The following is a 10,345-nucleotide window of genomic DNA, read 5'->3' as shown; positions in this document are numbered from 1 at the left end:
CCAAATCTGGGAGGCAATGGAAGACAGGAGGGCCTGGCGTGCTCTGGCCCATGAGGTCATGAAGAGTCGGACATGACCTAACAACTAAACAACAACTGTGTATGTGTGTGTGTGTGTGTGTGTGTGTGTGTGTGTGTGTGTGTTTCTCTCTGTGTGTGTGTGTGTTATTTTAATTTTGATCCCATGCATCTTTTGAATGTATAATAAAGCTATAGTAATAAATTAATAAAACATCATATAAAAACAATTATCTAAGAATAAAATAACTAATGCAAATTTTAAATAAAAAATTACAATGCAAAAGTGCAATGGATGGCAGCAAAGCAACAACAGTTATTCCAAAATTCAAGGAGTATATGTGATTAGAAGGTGCCTCTGCTGGATTATTGGGTATTCCCAATTTGCCCCATTTATCAGAACTCTCCTTCTGTGTAGAATTTTCAAGGTACTAATGTGTTGAGGATGGTTTAAGTCAGTGGTTCTTAACCCTGGGTTACTCAGGAGTTTTGGACTGCAACTCCCAGAAGCCTTCACCACCAGCTGTCCTGACTGGGGTTTCTGGGAGTTGCAGTTCAAAAACATCCGAGTAACAAAGGTTAAGAACCACTGGTTTAAGTAATTCTGCTTTACCTCATGCCCTAAGCTGGATCTAACCTTTGGTATACAGCTGAGATTTGAGTAGAAATGTCAATTCCCTGTTCATTTACACCAAACCTTCTACTACATTCACTAGAATTTGGTTCTGACTTGAAGCACACACCAGGCTAAAAAGTAAGCATTGATCATATGTGGAAACTATATTCAACTCAAGGCAATAACATTATTTTCAGTTAATTGAATGACTGTGCATTGAACAAGCATTTATAGCAGGAAGTATCAAAGCTAAAATTAAAATTTAAAAATAGAATAACAGGAAATGAAACATATATTGGAAATAATTGAACCACATCTTTTGGGACCTTTCACATGGGATTTAGCTCTTTTAAGAACAGCACTAGGAGAGCAGTGGCACTCACAGAGAAGCTGCTTCATACATCTATAGGCTTGTATCTAGCAAGACTAGATCATGAGGGTTTTTTTAAATATTTTAAGTCAATTTTCAGTTCAACTTTGCATAGTAGTGTTGTGCTTAGTTAAGTCATATCTTTTCAAATACCAGTATAATCTCCATTTTTAAAAATGTGTGGTTTCTAAAATATGCAAAAAATAAAAATAAAAGAGTAGGGAATGTTTGGAAAGTTACAATTTGTCTATTTGAAAAACAAAATGCTACAGTTGAGTTCCTTACTCTATAGCTATCCAGTAGAGGGAGCCCAGACTTAATAGTTACTTATTCTCATCAAAGTTCTATCACAAAGAAAGGAAGATGTTTATCACACATGTGCACCTTTGGTGATCTTTGACATGGTCCTATATTTGCAGTGATAATTTTGGGGAGTGTATGGAGCAGATGGGGCACAGGAGAGGAGACAGAAGCCCTGCCGCATGGGTGGAAGTTCATCTTGAGTGAAGGGAAGGAAGCCAAGAGTATTCTGACATGGCTGAATCTTGCTGGGATGTGGGCCCAGTCAGCTCAAGAATTAATCCATTGTTTGAGGTAAGACTCATTTCCATTTCTCTCACTGCCCCATAAAGCCAGTGTAGTGTAACAATTAGAGTGTTTGGCTATGAGTTGAAAGACACAAGTTCAAATTCTCACCAGGCTATGAAGTTTACTAGGTGACCTTGGTCCAGTCACAGTCCCTCAGCCTGACCTATCTCACTGGGTTGTTCTGACAATAAAGCGAGGTGGGGTATGGTGGAGAACCATGTACACTGCCTTCCACTCGGTGGAGGGAACACAAAAATACACATGCAACTTTGTTATTGCATGCCATCATATTGGTTCCAACTTAATGGCAATCATAATAGGTTTTTAGTAGTAGATAAGTGGTTTGCTATTGCCGCCTCCCAGTGATTTGTCATGGCCAAGCCATGGAAAATCCCAGCCCTCTTGAGTTGTAGTCCAGTATTCTCTCCACTATAGCACATTGGCTTTCACATCAAGGACGGACACACACACACACACACACACACACACACACACACACACACACACACACACACACACACACACACAGAGAGAGAGAGAGAGAGAGAGAGAGAGAGAGAGAGAGAGAGAGAGAGAGAGAGAGAGAGAGAGAAGCCATGACAAATCACCATACAGCTCCACCCAGACTTGTCCCCTGGTCATGACAGAATGCTAGGAACTAGTTTTGGTATGCATTATTAATTATGGTACTTTTTAATTGCAGGCTACCAGCTGGCAATGCTGTTGCCAGATAAGACACAAGCAATATGGCTGAGTTTCAAGACCCTTTAGAGGCAAACATACGCTTTAGAACTCGTGGAGTTGTTCTAAATTACAGATAATTTGAAACATGAGATTGCTTTTAAAATGAACTTGTGCCATTTGTGTTTGTTCCTTGTTCCTCTTCCATAGGCTCAGCTTTGCCTGTGTTTTGAAATCTTCTACTCTGCCGAAATCACAACTTATGGGAACAAGTTCTGCAAGTTAATTATACATAGTGTGGTGGAGTACTTAAATTTGTTCTGTCCTGTGAATCTACTGACATTCAGTTGCATTGGATGACCCCTGGTGTTATTGGAAAAGCAATGAAAGCAAAAGACCCAGAAACCCACATTTCTTCATGGGCTTTATCCAGCGACTGACTGGAAAGGTGCTCTAATTCCCTGATCTCTTTGGCTGGCCTTTTCCAACCTTATAATATTCTTATTAAAAATGGGGCAACCAAAATGATGCACGGTATAGATTTACATGCTGGGAGAAAATACTGCTGGAGATTAGAACTAGCTGGAAGAGTGGGAATTATAGTCTGGAAGTACATTTTTCAAACTCTGATTACTGGTCAGTTCCTCCTCCCCATCCTTTTCCTAATAGTACCTAGCATGAAATTCACCTTCTCCATTGCTAGTGAGCACCACTTTCATTTTAATTTTCCAAACACTAGTCAGCAATCATTTAGTTCACAAGTACATCTGGATGTATTTGCTTTGCATTCCAAAATTAGCCAAAGATGTATACATGGGTCTGTGTGAAAATGAAGTGACTTCTTCAATGTCCTGCCTTAATAACATTCTATTAGTTCAGTTACACCATTCAAGTACAGAACTAGGTAATCTGTGGGAATCCAAATACTGATGAATTGGATATTCCACTATCCCTCACCTTTGGCAAAGGCTCTGTTGAGAGCAGGAGTCCAGCAGTTTTTGGAGATCCATTGGTTTCCCCAAGCCTCATCCTCTGTAGAATAGGGCCAAAGCTGTCTCTCCATCAGTAGCCCTTTGGTCAGGTTGTATCCGAAGGAAAGGAAGAGTAAGGACTCTTCCTTGTGTACTGTATTGCATTTGCAACTCTAGATTTAGAAAGTCAGACTTTGTTCACCATTGGTGTTAAGTGGCCAGCGAAAGAGCCCAATAGATGTTTTCACAAGACAAGCATCAAATGCATTAAATAAATATAAATTTTATTAAAAACACCCACATTTCAGCGTTATCAGGAATGATATAATAAAACAGCTTTTCAAATAACCTGCATTCATTACATTACAATACTTACAGTATTTATAACCATTCTCAGATTTTTAGGAACAAAGCTGAAAAGGAAGGGGGCGAATTTTGAAAAATGAGGGAAAGCAAAATAAAAAAACCCCTCAAACAAACAGCAGAACATGAGCTTGGAAAATGCACACCTAAAAAAAGTCATTATTTTAGTGTCAAACTGTTAACATTTCCTACGCAAAAGTTAACTACTAGCTTTAAAAGTGAACTTTAACGCCACTGTGCGTCAATCAAGATGAAGCAGGGGAAAAAATCATTCAAGTAAAGTTGACAACACTCAGAAGCATCTTCAAGTATGGCTATAGTCAACCTGATAATCCTATACAAGCAGTTTTATATCTCCATGGTAAATGGTGTCCCCTGCCATTTACCATGGAGCAAGGTTCTGTACATTAAAACCACAACTTCTATTTACAAGACATCATTTCTCCCTCCCTATTTCCAACTAAGCTTTTTCCTGTTTACAAGCAATTTGGCAAATGACATCGGGTTGAATGTAAAGATGCATTGCTTTTCTGCCTATAGATGTAGCCTTTCAACCACAGAAAGTCTGTTTTATACCTTGCACTGGAGCACTGTCAGGGGAAAAAGTGAAAGGAGAGCCAATGTCCACTCACGCAATCTCTTGCACAAGCAGAAGTGTAAGAGATGCATACAGCTAATTTGCCTACTGTTCATGGCTCTTCTAGAATCCAATCTAGCCTGTGTTTTATGTTGGGTAAGAAATAGAAAATTCAAAAAATCAAATTATCCCCAAAAAGGTTTATTTTAAGTTTCATTAACCTATTGTGTAAGTGCCCTGATCTGGCAGCTTTATCTTGTGGAGTACCATGCAAGTGGAAGTTGCTTGTTTCTATTCAAGGTGAGGAAGCATCTTGCTTGCAAAACCTTTCCCAGAAAGACAGAACAAAAGAAAACAGAGCAGCCCTTGTTTATGCTGAGCATCTCTGCATGTACCTCAGAGAATCTCACACTCCGAGTGACTGATTGCACAGATGATACTTGCAATTAAATTTCAAAGGTGAAACTTCAGTTTTTGAAACAGAAAGTCTTTCAAGATTCTACATTTACATTGTGAATGGAGGGAACGTTCAAGCTGTAGTTTTGCCAATAACAGATCAGTAACATGAAAAGACATCCTGTGACTGAACAGAATTATTATTGGGTTAAAATGCTTTTTCAAACAAGGCCAAATTAAGGCATTAGTCCTGCAAAGGTTGGTTCTCAGCAATTTCCGTGAGTCAGTTCAGTATATAAAGTGAAAAATATTAGAAAGTCATTTCAGGAACAGGACCTTTGCCTTATCATATATTGCACTGCCAATAATTTAGGCATAGAGTTTACATTTTTTAAATGAAAGCCCTCATAAGAGCTGTTTCTCTGGATCAGACCAACAGCATATCTACTCTTCATCCTGTATCCTCCAGTGGCCAGCCAGAGGAGTAAGAAAAGCCTAGGAACAGGACAGCAACATTTCCCCTCACCGTGGTTGAAGAGTGTGCTGTTTCATGTTTTTGGACTGCAAAGCTCAGAAATCATAGTTTTCCTATCCATTAAACTCTATAGAGGCACCTCCTGAAGAACTATGACTCCCAGGAAGCACCACAATGAACGCAGCTTATGGCAGGAGCACAGCACCATCTGAGGCAAATAATCAGAAAGTCCTTCTCTGGGGTGGGCGGTGAAATATAGAGGTCATCAGACTTTTATCAGTGGGCTACAACTTAAAGAATTTTGCCTGAGTAATTCTTTTGAGAATTCTGGACTCTGCAGTCCCAAAATATGAAAGAACACACTGTACTATTGTTCCCAGGACCTGGCATTCAAAAGTAAACTGCCTATGATGATCCCAGAACTGGCCTATATGATCATCATAGCAGTAACCCCTACTGGCCTTCTACTCCTTGAATTTGTCTAATCTCCAGGTCATATTGCCTGCTGTTTTATTTCATTCAGTCTCCTAATAAGGCAAGATTAGCGAAAACTTCAAAAGAAAACAGCAACACAGAACCCTCTTGTCAATGGGTCAATTGCCATATCCCTACTTTTACATTTTCCCTTTTGTCAGCTCAGTGCATTCTACTTTGTCTGTTTTGTGTGAAACATACAAAAACCAAAAAAAAAAAAAAACCCAACAGAGTTAAAATGTTACAATATTTTCATTAACATAAAAAGGAGAAAATGAATTTTTAAAATAAAAGTTTTAGTTAACATCAGTACATTTACAAGTAAAATTAGAAGGATTAAAAAACAGATTAAATTCTTAAAAATAATAAAATTGTACGTAAAAAAAACCTTCCCAAGGAGAATATATTTATCAATTTATACAACAGATCTTTATACACACACTCCTTTTTCTCTTTCACACACATGGATGATATGTTGGCTTACTAAGGAGATCATGAGCTGATATATCCCTGAAATTTTTAGAACAAAAACATAAAGTCAAAGTTCAAGTTGTACTTGCTATAATATCAAGTATTAAGATTTGTTTTTCCCAATGATAAGGGGGCAGAGAGTTTGGAGAAGATGGTATAACATGTTATTAATTTCCACTCTCAGCTTAATATCCTATTGCCAACTAGTGTTGAGGTATTTAACAAGTAGGTACATCATTCAAACATTTTAATGATTTTTTTAAGCTCACATTATATTTTAATAGCAAGCTGAGTAGCACCATGATGTGAATTCAGCTCCAAATCCATATATATATATATATTTATATTTATAGAGATATATATAATATATAATTATGTATTTGTACAGTATTAAAATACTAAAGCATTAAAAATCTGTTTACAAGTTAAGTTACTATACATCTCTTTTGTTTACACTTTTAAACAAACTACCTGTTTAAAACCCACCACAGCAAACCAGCTGCCTGTTCTATATCCTTTTTTTTCATCAATAGAATCATACAGATTAACCCTGTGTCTCTTTCTTTGATAGTATTCAAAAGTCTTCCTTGGAAAGAGGGACAACATTAGCTGAGCAGTCATGTATACTGTAAGATAAAAGCTCATCGAACCCTAAAGCAGTCTGCCCAGTTATTATGGAGAGCTCTATGGGTCATTAAAAAACACACAGTAGAAATGAACTACTGCACTCAATTGTCAAGTCTAACCCATACAGCTAATTATAATCAGTGACATAACTTTTTAAAAACTGAACAACTTAAGGAATAAGCTTGTCATACTTACAAAACAGAAAATTCACAATATTTTTGTAAAATAAGCACCAGAATGTGGGTTCTGAGTAATAAAATTATTCCCTTGTATCCAGTGAGCCCCAGTTTGACTTTGATCATCAGTATAAAGGGATGCTTCTCTTCTCTGCTAATTGCAGTAAAAAGGCTAATAATATGTTTTCAAAACCCATGATGGGGGAGAGAAGCAACAGGGAACAAAAATGTAAAGTGCCCTTCTCTGCTTGTCCTCAGTGCCAAAGTCTGCGCACACTTGTGCCTATTTGCCTATAAAAACAAAATACTTAAAGGCTGTAATTTTTAAAGATCTCTTGGTAACATGCAAGTATGATTTTAAAGTTGTTTTATAACCTTAACACCCTTAGCTGCCAATGCTGAAGGTAGGCAAAGTTTTATCAAGCACCATTAAGAAGTATGGACAGAATCCAACTCATGTTTTACAGCTGTATCAAGTGAAAGGGTGTGAGTCATGATGACAAATTGCATTAATTAATGAGTTACAGGTTATGTTCTTGAATGTGTGCCCAAGAATGCAACCAACACCTTGTTAATTAGCAGCAATTTACTGCTGCAACCATCACCATTTCACTTACACAAGCATAAATGCCAGATGGACTCTGACCTATATAATTCATCTGTTTCTGGTTCATAATCAGGTTTTAACTGGATGGATAAACTCCAATAAGATCCAACAAAACTTCCAGAGGCATTGGGAATAGCAGTGCAAGCAATGGGAATCAAGCATGAAGTTTCTTTGGACCTTCCTACATATTGTAGTCTTTAGCACCATATTGCATAAGCCAGTAACATTTTTTTCACTCCAATATGATCAAAAGTAAAGTGTGCTGCTTATATACCACCCCATAGTGCTTCAAGCACTCTCTGGGCAGTTTACAAGTTAATTATGCAGGCTACACATTGCACACACCCCCAGCAAGCTGGGTACTCATTTTACCCACCTCAGAAGGATAGAGGGCTGAGTCAACCTTGAGCCGGCTACCTGGGATTGAACTGCAGTACAGCAGTTTAACAACTGTGCCACAAGGCTCTTTTCTCTCAAGAGAAACCACTTTGCTGAAACTGGAATAGTTAAACTTCTATTGTGCTGAGTTTTGAGTGCAGTTTATAATTAATTAATAATAACATGCTGTCAAGTCAATGCTGACTTAAGGCAACCCTTTTCAGAGTTTACCAGATAAGGAATACTCAGATTTCATTTCCCATTCTCTTCTTTTGGAGGGCACCCTGGGACTGTGCAGCTTGCCCAAGGCCACCCAGGCTGGCTCTACTTGCAGGAGGAACAGTGGGGAATCCCAGCCACTGGCTCTGCAGCCAGATGCCTAAACCTCTGATGCAGCTTCAACGTCAGTACTTGTAGTCTTTATTGGTAAATAAGGGAGTAACAAAGTCACATTTCAAACTAACATGGCCAGAATGAAGTTACTTTATGCTTTAATAGGCAATGCTCTCTAGTTCAAGCTACATTTAAAGGCATTTTTGAAGCTTTTTGACACATTGTTCATGGTTTTTATGTTGTTCTCCCATCAATCCTAAGAAGTTTTCTTTTTCAAATACTAAAATAATGAAAAGTAATTTCATTCAACAGCATTGTTGTTCTCTGCCATCAAGTTGGAAATGACTGATAGTGACCATACGTGAGCTATTTAAGCAATGGTTCCCCCCATTCCATTCCCCCAGCGAGTTTTCATGGCCAAGTGGGAATTTGAACCCTGTTCTTCAGAATCCTAGTCCGTCCGCTCTATCCACTACACCACACTGGGTTTCTCATGCAGCAGCTTATGGGAAACTATTTTTAAAAGCTAATATTCTGAGCAACATCCTTGCAATGGCAAGGCAGAATGGGGCAGGGAGAAAAAAAATAAAAATAAACATGAAGGTTATTCTAAATGTTCTTCCACTGAAAGAGGAGCATTATGGCTAAGAATCAAGAGAAGGAAGAAAGAAGTGCCAAAGGCATTTTTATGACCTGGTGGATTGGGCAAGGAATTCTTCCTTTTAAAAACAGCTTGGCTTTCCTCCTAGCTAGTTTGCAGCACAAGGCTGTCCCTGTCATTATACATATTTAGTACGTTTCTTTTTGACAGAATTCAGTTGAGTTACTTGTTGAGGAATTTAAAAAGTAAATTCATCACCTTTGTTAGAATGTTTGAAGACCAAGATGCAGCATTAATGCATTAAATTACTTTTCATTGCTTTAGTATATGAAAAAGAAAGCCACTTAGGATTCATAGAATGGCATAAAAACTATAAAAATTGTGTCAAAAAGCATCATAAATGCCTTTAGATGTAACTTGAACTAGAAAGCATTGCCTGTTAAAGCATAAAGCAACTTCATTTCGATCATGTTAGTTTTAGAACGTACTTTCGTTACATCCTCACTTACCAATAAAGACTGTTACAGGTACTGACATTAGCTTTAACTTATTATTTCAAAACTCTATCATTAGCCAGAGACCAAGACACAATGATGTACTTTGCTATCCATTACCTTCCTCCTCCTGTTGTAGCTCTCTGTTGTGTCAAGCAAACAAAACAAAACTGCTTTGGAGAGTTTCATGACCCTACAGAACAGGATTTTTAGGATATGCAAGGGGACTATCAGAAGGAAGTGGGACCACTGATTCTACCACAAACAGTGGCATTGAACAGAAGCACAGCATTGGCTTTTGGACAAAGTGTGGCACTAGCCACATAGCACATTTGAAAATACAGGAAATCTTTCACTATTTCATAGATTATAACTGTAATGTAGAATCAGGAAGAAAGAGAAGAGTGTTGAACGGCAAAATAATTTGACTGGCCTGGGGAACTATGCACACAGACGTCAGGTGGCAATAGGGACCATTTTCTGCTGCACCTCAGACAGTAAATGCCTCAAACCTGCCCTACAGTAAAGGTAAAGGTAAAGGTTCCCCTTGACAATTTTTGTCCAGTCGTGTTCGACTCTAGGGGGCGGTGCTCATCCCCCTTTCCAAGCCATAGAGCCAGCGTTTTGTCCAAAGACAATCTTCCGTGGTCACATGGTCAGTGACACTTAGACACGGAACGCTGTTACCTTCCCACCGAGGTGGTCCCTATTAATCTACTCGCATTTACCTGCTTTCGAACTGCTAGGTTGGCGGGAGCTGGGACAAGCGACGGGCGCTCACTCCGTCGCGTGGATTCGATCTTACAACTGCTTGGTCTTCTGACCCTACAGCACAGGCTTCTGCGGTTTAGCCCGCAGCGCCACCACGTCCCTAGCCCTACAGTAAAGATGTTCAATAGGTATAAGATTTCTGTAATTTTGTTTGCACAACAAACCCCAGAATTCACCAGGAATTCCTCTGGACAGAATTATGAGAGCTACAAGCAAAAAGACAACAAGCAAAAAGTCCAGAGGTATTTTCAGTTATTCACAGGTATAGGCTCAGAAAGCCTTCCTTAGCAAACTTCATTTTAACTATGAAGAAGGAAGTGGTTGGGAGAAGCTAAACTGCAAAGGACACTCGAGACGTT

At 38.6% G+C, this 10,345-nt stretch overlaps 1 long non-coding RNA gene across 1 annotated transcript; it reads left to right on the top strand.

The window, feature by feature from the left end:
- Nucleotides 1-1,458: 1,458 nt before the first annotated feature.
- LOC140707621 (uncharacterized) lies at nt 1,459-2,442 on the top strand. The gene is made up of 2 exons (XR_012087782.2): nt 1,459-1,597; nt 2,295-2,442. It is a non-coding gene; the product is annotated as an uncharacterized LOC140707621 (long non-coding RNA).
- Nucleotides 2,443-10,345: the final 7,903 nt, after the last annotated feature.

The sequence above is a fragment of the Pogona vitticeps genome, chromosome 5 (genome assembly GCF_051106095.1).
Source record: "Pogona vitticeps strain Pit_001003342236 chromosome 5, PviZW2.1, whole genome shotgun sequence".
Lineage (NCBI taxonomy): Eukaryota > Metazoa > Chordata > Lepidosauria > Squamata > Agamidae > Pogona > Pogona vitticeps.
This window is presented reverse-complemented; position numbering and strand designations above follow the sequence as displayed.